The sequence below is a fragment of the Desmodus rotundus genome, chromosome 2, assembly GCF_022682495.2.
Source record: "Desmodus rotundus isolate HL8 chromosome 2, HLdesRot8A.1, whole genome shotgun sequence".
In the NCBI taxonomy this organism is placed as follows: domain Eukaryota; kingdom Metazoa; phylum Chordata; class Mammalia; order Chiroptera; family Phyllostomidae; genus Desmodus; species Desmodus rotundus.
Window position 1 is genome coordinate 191,784,425 of NC_071388.1, and position 12,664 is coordinate 191,797,088.

The window sequence follows — 12,664 nt, forward strand, 5'->3', positions numbered from 1 at the left end:
CTCCTTTTGTGTGGTGACTCAACCAAGGTAAGGTACACGCATTAGTTGAAACAATTCTTTTACATAGTTGGCTTTTCACGCCACGGGCTATGGAATACAGGACACAAAATACCACATTTTTAAAGTGGCAGTTTAACAATTTCTGTTAATCCTTATGTGGTGGTTAGATGCCAATACCCCACAAAGGCTACAGTTTAAAATAGCAATTATTTTAAAGTATGTCTCTTTTGTACACCACTAGTAAATTGGATTATGTTTTCTGAGCCTCCCAGGAGCATTAACCAAAGCATAGCTAAAGCTTTGCCAGTATTATAAATCATCTTTATAGGCTCACAGATATTTTATAATAAAGGTTGGGATTTCCCTAATCTTTTTAATGTGAAATTCATGTTTCCTTCTCTCCATTAATCCTTATCCCATTTCTGTGGCTCCACTCACACATTAAATTTATCTAGGCTATCAGCCAAAGTGGAGTGCTTGTTTACTTTCTCCTTAAAGCCAGTCTCCCCCCAAATCACCCATGCTAGATTGTAGCTCTATTCTGACCTCGCTGCAAGAAATCAGGTAACTCTTGGTTATTCTCAGTTGTGAGGAGGCAAGAGGCTTATAAATTACCCACTTGTTTTGTTGGTATTAACTTATAAGAGAAGGCTTTTTTTTTTCCCAGAAACATATGTGAATGGTTGTGTGAAAATTAAGAGAAGTTTTTTTCTGTGTATACTTGAAATGAATCTAACTTTAGGACACTTAAAAAACTGCTCATCCTTGCAATCTGTAGTTCTCATTGTTGCATTAGGTGTATACAGGTGTACAATATCTTAATTTTACCAAGTCCCAGTTGTCGGTGTATTTTAATTGAGCTCTAGCTGAGTTCGAGCAAACTCTTTTCCAAACCAGTTTAGAATGAAAACCAAAACCAAAACCAAACAAATGAATAAGCACAAACTACTCTACAAAGAACTCTGGCCAAATTATCAATGCCATACTTAAGACGGAAAGTGCCATTAGAACCTGAATCTATTTAAAAGTGATTTTTCAGTACCAAATCAGAAAAATAATTGGTATTGCACAGGTTTGCTTTAGCCTCAGTAAGACAACACAACAGACATCATTCAAAAAACTATAATTTAGAATTTTAGGAAAATATTATTTGATATAGTTATAGCTCAGCATTAATTATATCATAATAACCAAATTTACTATCAATGTGGTGCTTTCTCATGTATTTTTGCCTACAACTAATAGAATATCTAACTTCCATGGCTTAACAGAAGTGGTATAATTATCTCATACACTCATACACCCATACACACAGTCCAAAGGCTGGGGGCTTTCAGGATTGGTTCAACAGCTCAGTAATAATACGAAGGACTTGGGCCTTTCTATACTTCAGCTCCACATTCCCTGAGAATTATCTGGGACTTTAAGTTTACTTAAACCCCTTGGATGTAAGAATGCAGCTGTAGTTTGGGTATCACACGTTGACAACATCTGCACAACATTCCCTCTACCTATCTTCTGTTAATAGGAAGGAAAACCTTTTCTAGAAGTGTCCTAACCAATTTTCCTTAGGGTGCCTTCTGCTAGAATTGGGTCACATGCCTTTGACCTAGATGCAAGGAAAGTTAAGAAACGGATGTGTGGCATTTTGAGACTCCGTAGTTGCGTGTCATTAGGGCTCCCAAGGGAGATGTGAGGAGAGGGAGGAGCATGACATCTGGGGAGACAGCGGTTTTCTCCCAACAGTTCACATCGCATTTAATTACTATGTTTGTAAAGTTTCAAAGAATTAAGTGTAATTTTATTTCAAGTAAACTTTTGTTTGTTTTTGCAGATGAATTAGTACCAATAGAGGTGGGGATGGCTGGGGTTGCGGGGAGAGGTGGGGGGAAAAGCCAGCAAACTGTACTTGAACAACAATAAAATTTAAAAGTATTAAAAAAATTAGTATCAATATTTTGCAGATATTTTTTATGAGAGATTCACAAATTAATTCCAATTAAACCTCTTGAATTTATTTCAAGTAAATTATAGAAATTCCCTTCAAAACACTTGAAGAAAAGAAACCTCATCATGATATTACCGTTCCAAGTAATAAAGAAGAATAGGATGTGATGAATTGAGAAACCCAATCACACTGTGTCAATGAAACGTGGCAAAGACCAACTGACTAGTAAAATAATTGTGAAACAAGGCCCTGAGTAGAGGCCAAAGCACAATGGAAACCAATCGGATTAAACAGACATCGGTACTGTAATCACAGTCCACAACAGATGTAGAAGGGAAAATACCAGGGCACCTGTTTTGTTCAATCCGAAGCTGGACGTGACAGACACAGTTTGAGAGGCAGAGGGCAACAGTGAATCATCTCTTTTAGTCTGACAGGATTCTCTGAGGTGGCATCTAGGTTTCCCAGGGGTGGGGCAATTCCATTCCTGACAAAAGAGACAACTGAGAAGAATCAAACAACAAAACAAAGATTTTACCTTTTTCCAAATGTCCCTATTCTAAAAATTTTTTAATTCATCTTTCTTTTTTCATTTTCTAGTTATCCATGATAAATACAGATTGTCCCCCCCAAATAAGCTTCAGTGCACAATGTTACTCAATAACACTGTGGAAGCAGGAGCTTATGAATCCTTGTGGGACTTCCTTTATTGTTTTATTGTTTTATTCCTCTTTTGACAGAAAAGAAAACCACTCTGCGGGATGCAAAGAAGACTTAGGATGGCTTGTTTAGTAAGTCCCCAACTCAAGGAGCAGAGACCAAGTCCTGCCATATTTTAACCAATGCCAAAGAGGACCTTCAAAGTCTTACTAATCACCAAAATAAATATAACTCGGCTGCATTTAATTGAGGATTAATAGAGGATACAGAAATTATAGCACATTATTAAAGAGCATTTCACCTCCTGAACGACAAGGTGCTTTTCTAATAAAAAGAAGCACAATACATTGAAATTTCCTTTAAAAAACAACTAAAGCTCATTTAATGAAAAGAGAGAAATTCCACTTTATTAATCTATTAATTTTTCAAGAATAAAGGCTTTTCATAGTCTTCATTATCCTAAAAGTCAAAATCTCCATTTCAATAGAGTGTTTTTAAGAGGAGGTGAAGGGAAGTTCTAATGAATATTTATACTCAATTCTCTCTGGATTTGGCTGGCGACAGGACGCAGAACCTTGTTATATGCTTTCTAAAATGCGTGTGGAACCTAACATGAAAAACAGGGCTGGCGTCGCATCCGGACGGCTGGAGCTGAGTGCACTCCAACAGGGCATTTCAACAGCCTAAAAACAATCATTATTTTTCATGGTGACAAATGGCTTTTCCTCCAAGACACAATACAGCAAAAACAGTATTTATTTCATTACAGCTTAATTGAGCCTAAGGTATTAGGTTTAGGCCTGTGGAGTATTTGAACCAGCAGCAGCCATCAAGAACCCAGCATCTGATTATTTCTCCTGCCAGTCAGTAAGTCAGTAAATATTTATTAAACACCTAGAGTACGCTGTGATGAATTATGGGGACATAGCAGTGAACCAGTCATAGGTCCCGCCTTCAACGTTCACTCTTCTTTCTCTCTGTTTATTTTTCTTTAGGATCTAGGAGAGAATTCTGAAACTAGTGTTGAGGCATTCTGCAGTGATACTACTGGGCTCAGAAAAAGATAAACACGCACGGATTTCATAGACCTTTATCCAGCCACCCTTCCTTGATCCTCCTTCCTTCCAACAATATACACATTAATCTAATTAGGTCGGACTTCCATGGATTTCAATATCATGTTAATAAATATTCTCTTCCATTTATTTTAATTTAATGCAAACAACCCAAGGTCAATTGGAATTTTCATTGCTTAAAATGTAACTCCTTATCTCGGGGCCTTTAGACAAGGGCATGAGTATGGAGAAAAATTTCTCTGCTCTACGAGCAACAACAATGCACACATGATAATAAATTTGTTCACTTATCCAACACATATTTATTGGGTGTCTGTAATATATCAGGCAGCGTTCTAAGCTACTGTGATCTCTGCTAGGTTGGAACTTCAATTCAGCTGTAATGGGGTCAGAGAATAAACAAGTAAGCAAGTAAGGTCATTTCAGAGAATGGTACGGATCATCAAGAAAATACAAGAGGATAAAATGGGCTAGAGAGTTACTCAGTTTAAAGAAGGGGGAAGTTCTTCAGTTTGAGTGGCCAGCTATCTGAGACTAGCCACATTAGGAAAAGCTCTGCGCATTAGGATTAGGAAAAACTCTGAGCTGGAGGCGACAGTGATGGAGGAGATATGCATGTGTCATCCGAAGCAAGGCGTACCCCTGATCTCCTGTGGACAGACCACTTCCACTCTGTAGTTAGGGGGGATGGGTCAGGGTTGGGGAGACCATGATGCTGGATGTGGCTCTTTTGAAATTTGGATTTCAAAAGGAACTTGCTTTTCAGAATGTTAGCAAATAATTAAAATTTAAAATACTTTGCCAACCAATACTATACCATTGGAAACCATGTACAAGGGAGAGCTGGATCAGGGGAGAGGGTGGCCAGGCTTTCAACCTCTGCTGTAGGTCTTCCTTCTGGTCTAGGTTATCTAGGGCAAATGTAATGAAATGGTCTGGTCTCTTTTATCAGATTATATGCGGACATAGCTTCCACAGATGATATTTACCATTTAACCAGGATATTCCATGAAATGTGATGATCCTTCTATTTGTAGACACAAAAGCAATGGCAACTAAATTAATGGTAATCAGTATGATGATTAAAATTATTCATAGATTATTTTATGGATCACAGTAAGCATGTTTCTAACTCTATTAATTTTTCACTCATCTCCTCTCTTTTGGTTTAACTAAAATAAGTGGAAGGAAAGAAAATAAAAATTGAACATATAGGTTCTTTGATTTAGTGAGGAAGTCGTATGTAGATTTGTCAGTAAAGCTTTATAAAATTAAAACATATACTTTATAGCAGGAAGTAAATTATATTTAACCATAACATTTTCAGTTTTGCTCCATTTTAGGTTTACTTGGGATCATTTTTTATAGCTTCTTTATCTGTCTAAATTCTTCATCACTTCTCAGCATAAATGTCAGACCTTGGCTAAGATTCTTAGAAAAATCATGCCACATATTGTTAATACCTCACCATGCCTGAGAAGAGCCTTTATTCTTCCCACCTTGAAGCACAGAAAGTATTGTAAATAATACTCTATTAGGTTTTTAAAAATGTTCTCTTCTTAGAGCAGTTTTATGTTTACAACAAAATTGAGAGGAAGATACACAGATTTCTCCTCTGCCCCTTCCTGTACATATGCACAGCCTTAGCTGTATTCGACATCACTCAGCAGAATGGAAAGTTCCTTTACCAGCGAGGAGCCTACATCGACATATCATAATCACCCAGTGCCCCTAGTTTAACTCAGGGTTTACACTTGGTGTTGTACGTGCTATGGGTCTGGACAAAAACGTAATGATATATATTCATCATTACAATATTATGCAGAGTATTTTCATTACCTTAAAAATCCTGTGTTCTTCAGCACGCTTCTCCCACATGCTCTGGAACCACTGATCTTTTCACTGTGTCTATAATTTTGCCTTTTCCAGAATGTCATATTGTTGGAATCACACAGTATGGAGCCTTGTTAGATTGGCTAATTTCACTTAGCGATATATATTTAAGGTTCCTCCATTTCTTTTCATAGCTTATAACTTATTTTTTTCCATTGTGTAGATGTATCACAGTTTATTTATTCCTTCACTGAAGGATATTTTGGTTGCTTCCAAGTTTTAGCAATTGTGAGCAATGCTGCCATAAACATTTTTATAAAGTTTTTGTGTAGATATAAGTTTTTAACTCTTTTGGATATATTCCAAGGAATGAAATTGATAGATTCTGTGATAAGAGTGTTTTTAGTTTTGTATCCATTAGTTCTGGAAAGGAAAAAAATTGGCAGTCTTCCATGTGTTTATGTGATTAAGGGAAGATTTTTCCCCCATCATATTTGTTTTACAGTCAGATGATAGTTTCTGAGACACCTTACCAAGTTGTGATTTTCTTTTAATTCTTACACTTTTCGGATCTGCAAACATTGATTAAGGTTAAGTAGATTCTAAAGTATATTAAATACTGGGATCTTTGAAAAAGCTATTAAAGTAATTGAATAAAAGCTATCTAGGATAAACTCTTTTGGAGAACAAATTATTTACATATATTTAAAAATTAAAATAATTACCCCCTTTAGGTTTTATAGCTTAGGAAGAAGCAGGTACACAATCAGGAGGAGGAGGAGGGAAAGTAAAGATAAGAAGCAAAAAGAAAAGAAAAGAATATCCAACTTTTTAAAAGAAAATCTTTCTTTACTTTTCACCAAGGACAGAGGTCATTGCTAAGGGGCAATGAGATCCTCCATTATGCTAAAGACGGGAATGATAATGGCGATGCTGAGAGAGAGGACAGAAATCTCCCCCGTGGTGAGGAGAGTTTACACGGGAACCACTTCATTTCGAAATAAAAACTAGAATCTTCTACTGTGAGGCTTGCACCCAGTTAGGAAAATCACACCGACCTGAAAGGGCTTCATTGCTTTTAGTTTCTTTGTTCTGGTTTTATTTTGACTTTTCTGTACATTCATGGTCATTCTTACGGCCAGGAGAGGTACATGCTGTTTTAGTTAGCATATTTACACCTGGAATGAAACCACTTCAAAGTTAGCTTCGGTATATTTCTTTTCTTCTTTTGAAACTTGTAGTGAATGTCACGTTCTTTAAAGAGATTACAGCACATAGTATTGATCCAGACAGAAAGCATGCTCTGCATCGATGTTCCTTTCCAAGAAACTGAAGACAACTTTGTTCCTGAAGAAAGCCACTCTGACCTCTCTGTTCTGTTGTCTAGTTGGAGATGTAATGGGCTACAAGTTGTTCTTCCTGGGAGACGAGCTCATTCTGAAGTTAGATCTTGGTGCCGGGAGGGATTCGGTACAGACTGTGTGGAGAAGCTGCAGTTGGGTGTGGACTTGCTAGTGGGATGAAAGTGCCAGCCGTGCTTGGATCTTGGGTCTGAGGACCTACTATTCTCTCTCCAGTCTGGCCACTAATACATGGTTTGATTATTGTTAAGTCACTTTAAAGACAATAAGCAAATAGCTGAGTAAATCTCTTAGCTCCCAGGCTTTTTGTGTACAGTTCCTATGTGCTCTGAGAAAACCCCTTTCAAATCCTTATATTTAAACTATTTATCTACTTCCTCACCAAAAATCAGTGTATTGACTAAAGAACAGCTTATCATTCCATCTCCAAGGCACATCCTTCAGCATAAAATAAAATATACTTTGTAACCTCAACTGATATGATCCATCCAATGATTAAAACATGCCATGAAAGTAAATTCTATTTCCTTTTTTATCTATACTCTCTAGTATTAACCTTTTTTCTAGAGCAAGTGAAACCAGAAATATCAGCATTGCTGCTGCCTGTCATAATCGGGATAAGTAGAGACAAGGATTGGATCTTTATGGGCACTTTATTCAGATGCTGGTGATCTGAGAAGATGGGTTATTTACGCTCAAAAACTGTCTTAACATTTCATTTCCCGTTGACCTTTTATAAGGAGAAGAACGGGTAGATAAGGGGTTTGGGAAAAAAGTTAATGGGATAAGAGTTGCACTAGGAGGTGATTTTCCTAGTACTTCTTTATTTGTTGATCAACATACTTCATTTGCATTCCGTCACTAGAACACAATGGCTCAGATAACATCTTGCTTACAGACCCCAGGGTGCAAAGGTTGAATTGCTTGTCAACCTCCTAGAACCATATAGGTCATGCATTCCAGTTCCCGGAATAATGCTATCCACATGCATTAATCACTTATGCCCATCGACTATCCCTAAGGCTTAAATATTTAACTGTTGAGTTCCCCTATTACAAGTTCTTATTTCTCAACCCCAAGCCTTCTGCCTAGTCCTTATCACAAAAAAATGATGTAATGATCACAAGACCAGCATTCGTCAGCTATTGGGAAATATATAATTTCCGAAAGTATTTTATTCATCAAAATTAGGATGCATTTGATTAATGGTATTTGATATAATTAACATTTAAATTATATAGTTTATTGTCCTCTAAATAAACAGTGTAATCATATACTTTTTAAAAAGCCTTGATATGATTTAACATTTTATATAGCCCTCCTAATAAATAATTGACCATATAATTTATTGTGCAGTTTTGAGAATGTAAGGTAGCCTTATGAATAACTAAGCTTGGTCCACAGATGTTAATCAGGACTATCCTAGGCAAACCACGATGCATATTGTTCGTACCTCTGAAGCATGTTCTTAAGCTAAAGAAGAGTTAAGTTTCCTCAGTCAAACAGGCAACTTTCTCCCATTTATAGAGTCCATATTTGTAAGCAAACAAAACAATCAATTCCTTTTTCCTGCAAATAAGGAAACCTTGTCTAGTCAAATTTTCATCAATAACTTCTCCAATGTACATGTAACTGAGTTAATGTACATCACTTCTGCACCCCAACTGGAGGTTAATGTAGCAAAAACTTCTTGTTCCCTCTCTTGGCCACTCTTTCCACTGCCTGAAAACAATGTACTATGTTCACATTTGTTTTCTGTCCCTCACCGCTCCCCAAACACCATGTAAGCTTCATAGAGGCAAATCTTTTGTTTAGCTTATTGCTGTTTCCCCACTGCTCAGAACTTAGTAGATGCTCAACAAAGATTTGTTAAATGAATGAATGAATGAAGATTCATATTCAATAAATGTTATTTGATTAAAAGCTGAAAGGAAAGTAGGTAGGAGGAACTCTTGGCAAGGACGTTTTGTAAAGTCTCAATTTCAAATGTTTTTTAGGACCAGTCCAAGATAGAAAGAACCCAACAAGGGGTAAATTCTTGCAGCTATGGGAGTTGTGCTCCACCCAAATCCCTAGCTACTGATAAGCTTCAGCCACTTGCTGACAAAGATGAAAGTCCAGTGATGTCAGGTCTTGCAGTTTTTCAAGACCAGAAATTTGAATTTCAAACTAATACCTAGGACATAATATGTTGGCTCTTCATTCTTTTTCATAAATTTGTGTGACTTAGGTAATCTGGGTTTTGGTTGGCACATTTGTGGCCTCTGGTATAATTCTAATTCCATATATAGTTGGAAGTTCATTAGGATAATTTTCTGAAATAAATAATGCTGATGATGGAGGACTCAAGTGTTGGAAAATTTTTAGGTTCAGGTAATAGCTAATAAGCTTACTAATCCATATATCTAAAAAGCTTTATTTTTCCCCCAGAAACTGAAAGTATGACCCACCTTGACTCCAGGAGACCATAAGCAGTTCCATCTTTGTGCCTCAGGAGGACTGCAAGCAATTCAAGACGGTATCTGAGCCACTGTGCTCCAGGGTGAGATGCTCACTGCCCGGGGCACAGATAAAGACCACCACCCAGGACAAAGAGGAATGAATGCTGCAGCTTTTATTTTATTAACTTTTCCCTTGAATTCCAATCCCCTTACCTATTTTCTTCTCCTTATAAAAAGGGCCAGTTTAAAATGGAATTTAAGATGGTCTCTTAGGGTACAAACCCACCTTCTTCTCAGATCACTGGCCATCTGAATCAAGTGCCTATAAAGATTCCGTCTCTGTCTCTGCTTATTGGGTCGGTGACAGGCAGCGTGAATGCTGGCTTTTGCGGTTTCAATGAGAGAGAGAGAGACTCTCAATTGCGAAATGATAGCTTTGGTTACAACAGTACGTCTGCAGCCATGAGCTTCGGAACTGGGAGGTTTGACTAGGGGATGAGCAGGAGCTTATGTAGCATATTTGACTTTGAGAGTGGATTTTTAAAAAAATTCCCCTTCTCTTTATGACAAAATTATTTTTAATAAGTATCATCAAATAACACTAATAGTAACCAGAAAAGCAATGAAAGCAATGAAAATTTCTGTTACTAAATTTCATAGTCAATTTAATAAAATATTCAAAATTTAAATCATTTTTTAAATTAAATAAATATGTTTAACACAAAAGGTAATAAATTGTATTTCTTAATGATCTTAAATTCATTTATTTTTTGTTAAAAAAACAACATATCTACATACTAATCTACAACTACATGAATAACATAGCAGTTCCTGTGTTCAAGTCTTACCTGCTGCAAATTTATCAATGGTTTTGATAGGGGACTTACGATTTGGAAAATTTTACTTTAAGGTAAATAGTTATAAGCCTAGCAAGTAATGCATATGTTAAAGCTTTTGTTCCAGAAACTGCAGATATGGCTGATCCTGGCTCCTGGGAAAACAGAGACCTCCTGCAGCACTGCAGTAGCCTGGGGACAAGTGGAGGCATCTAGGCCATTGGGTTTCAGGGACAGGCAAACACCGCCTGCCCCTGGGAACAGTGAACCGCCCAGGACAGGAATGTCTCTTCTACCTGACCCTCCCTGAATTTCAAAGTCCCTCACCACACCTTGTTTATTCCCCACTATAAAAACCTTGGCCTGGAAAGAAAAGGGAAGATGGTCTATTAGGGTATGAACCCGCCATCTTCTCGACTGCTGGCCATCTGAATCAAGTGCCTATAAAGATTCAATCGCTGTCATTGCTTATTGGGTTTGGTAGTGGCAGGTAGCCCGAACTCCGGTGTCTATTCTGGTTTCAGTTTCATCACAACAGATTTGCATATTTTAATTCTTTACAATTATAGTCTGGTTGTTTAATCTATCTGCTCACAGTCAAAGAACACATTTTATTAGGTTTAACTCCTAAATATTTTTCTCACTCAAAGCAACAATTATGTAATGCTTAGAAAAACTCTTAAAAATAAGAAAATAATTTGCAGAGATTTACAAAAATCTCATTTCACAATAAATCCAGCTATCCCAATGCTCACCATGTCTTTATTTTTCATGGGATTGATTGTAGCAGTTTCAAATGTCTGTGCAGTCAACTATTTTTGAATGATGCAAAATAAAAATAAAATACAATTTTGAATAAATAAAAACTCAAAGTGGCTACATAGAATGACAGAATTGAACTAACCAGTGTTGTTTCTTTATTTTTACAATTATAGTGATATTGTTTATTTAAAACCTACCATTTAGCCCTGGCTGGTGTGGCTCAGTGGACTGAGTGCCAGCCTGTGAACCAAAGAGTTGTAGGTTCGATTCCCAGTCAGGGCACATGCCTAGGTTGCAGGCCAGGTCCCCAGTAGGGAGTGCACAGAGGCAACCACACATTGATGTTCTTCTCCCTCTCTTTCTCCCTCCCTTCCCCTCTCTCTCAAAATAAAATCTTAAAAACTAAATAAATAAAACTTACCATTTAGCCCTGGCTAGTGTGGCTCAGTGGATTGAACGAAAGGGTCACTGGTTTGATTCCCAGTCAGCGCACATGGCTGGGTTGTGGACCAGGTCCCCAGTGGGGGACACACTAGAGGCAACCACACATTGATGCGTCTTTCCTCCCTCTCTTCCCCTCTCTCTAAAAATAAACAAATAAAAATATTATAAAGTAAATTTAAAAAACTAACATTTAAGCAAGAATACATAGTTCCAGGATAGACAGAAACTGAACCCACACAAAAGGAAGAATTCTGAATTTTCTTGAACTTATAACCAGGAGTTCTCCAAATTTTCTTCCACTTATACCCAAGAATCCTGAAACACTAATTCAAAAGAGCCTATGCACCTCAATATTCATAGCAGCACAATTTACAATAGCCAAGTGCTGGAAGCAACCTAAGTGCCCATCAGTAAATGAATGGATCAAAATACTGTGGTACATTTACACAATGGAATACTACACAGCAGAAAGAAAGAAGGAGCTCCTACCCTTTGCGACACCATCGATGGAACTGTAGAGCATTATTCTAAGTGAAGTAAGCCAGGTGGTGAAAGACAAACACCATATGATCTCACCTATATGTGGAACCTAATTAACGAAACAAACAAGCAAGAAAAATATAACCAGAGACATTGAAATAAAAAACAAATTGACAGTAACCAGAGGAGAGAGGGGAGGGAGATAATGAGGAAAGAAGGGAAAGGGTCCACAAGGAACATGTATAAAGGACCCATGGACAAAGCCAAAGGTGGGTAGGATTGAGGGTGGGGAAGTGGGAATGGGTGGGGGTAGGAAAAAGTGGCAATGGGAAAATGGTGACAACTGTATTCAAACAATAATTTTAAAAATGATTTAAAAAAGAAAAAAGAAAAGAAAATATAAAAAAAATACAATGTTCATTAAAGGATAAATAATTTTTTTAAACTTCTAACTTGAAGTTTATATATTATTAAAACTCAGTAGTAACCACATCAATTGTTTAGAATTTACATTGGCTAAAGATGTTTTGAGGTATTTTATCACTGGCCTTGTTAGGAATTGTTGGAGCTAAGTGGAAATAAAAAACAACATATTTTAATTGGTTCTATTATTATTTTTTTAATTCTCTACAGACGTTGTACCCTAACTTTATCTGCCCTGGAGTGGACAGATCCCGCTGCCACCCTTGAAAGGTGGTAGGAAAGAAGTAGTAAACACAGGGAGGAAAAGAAATAAATGAGGAAGAGTATAATATAACCACATGACCTTTCCCATAAGCTCCCACTCCACTTTCATGGAGGTATTTGCACATTACCTTATGAT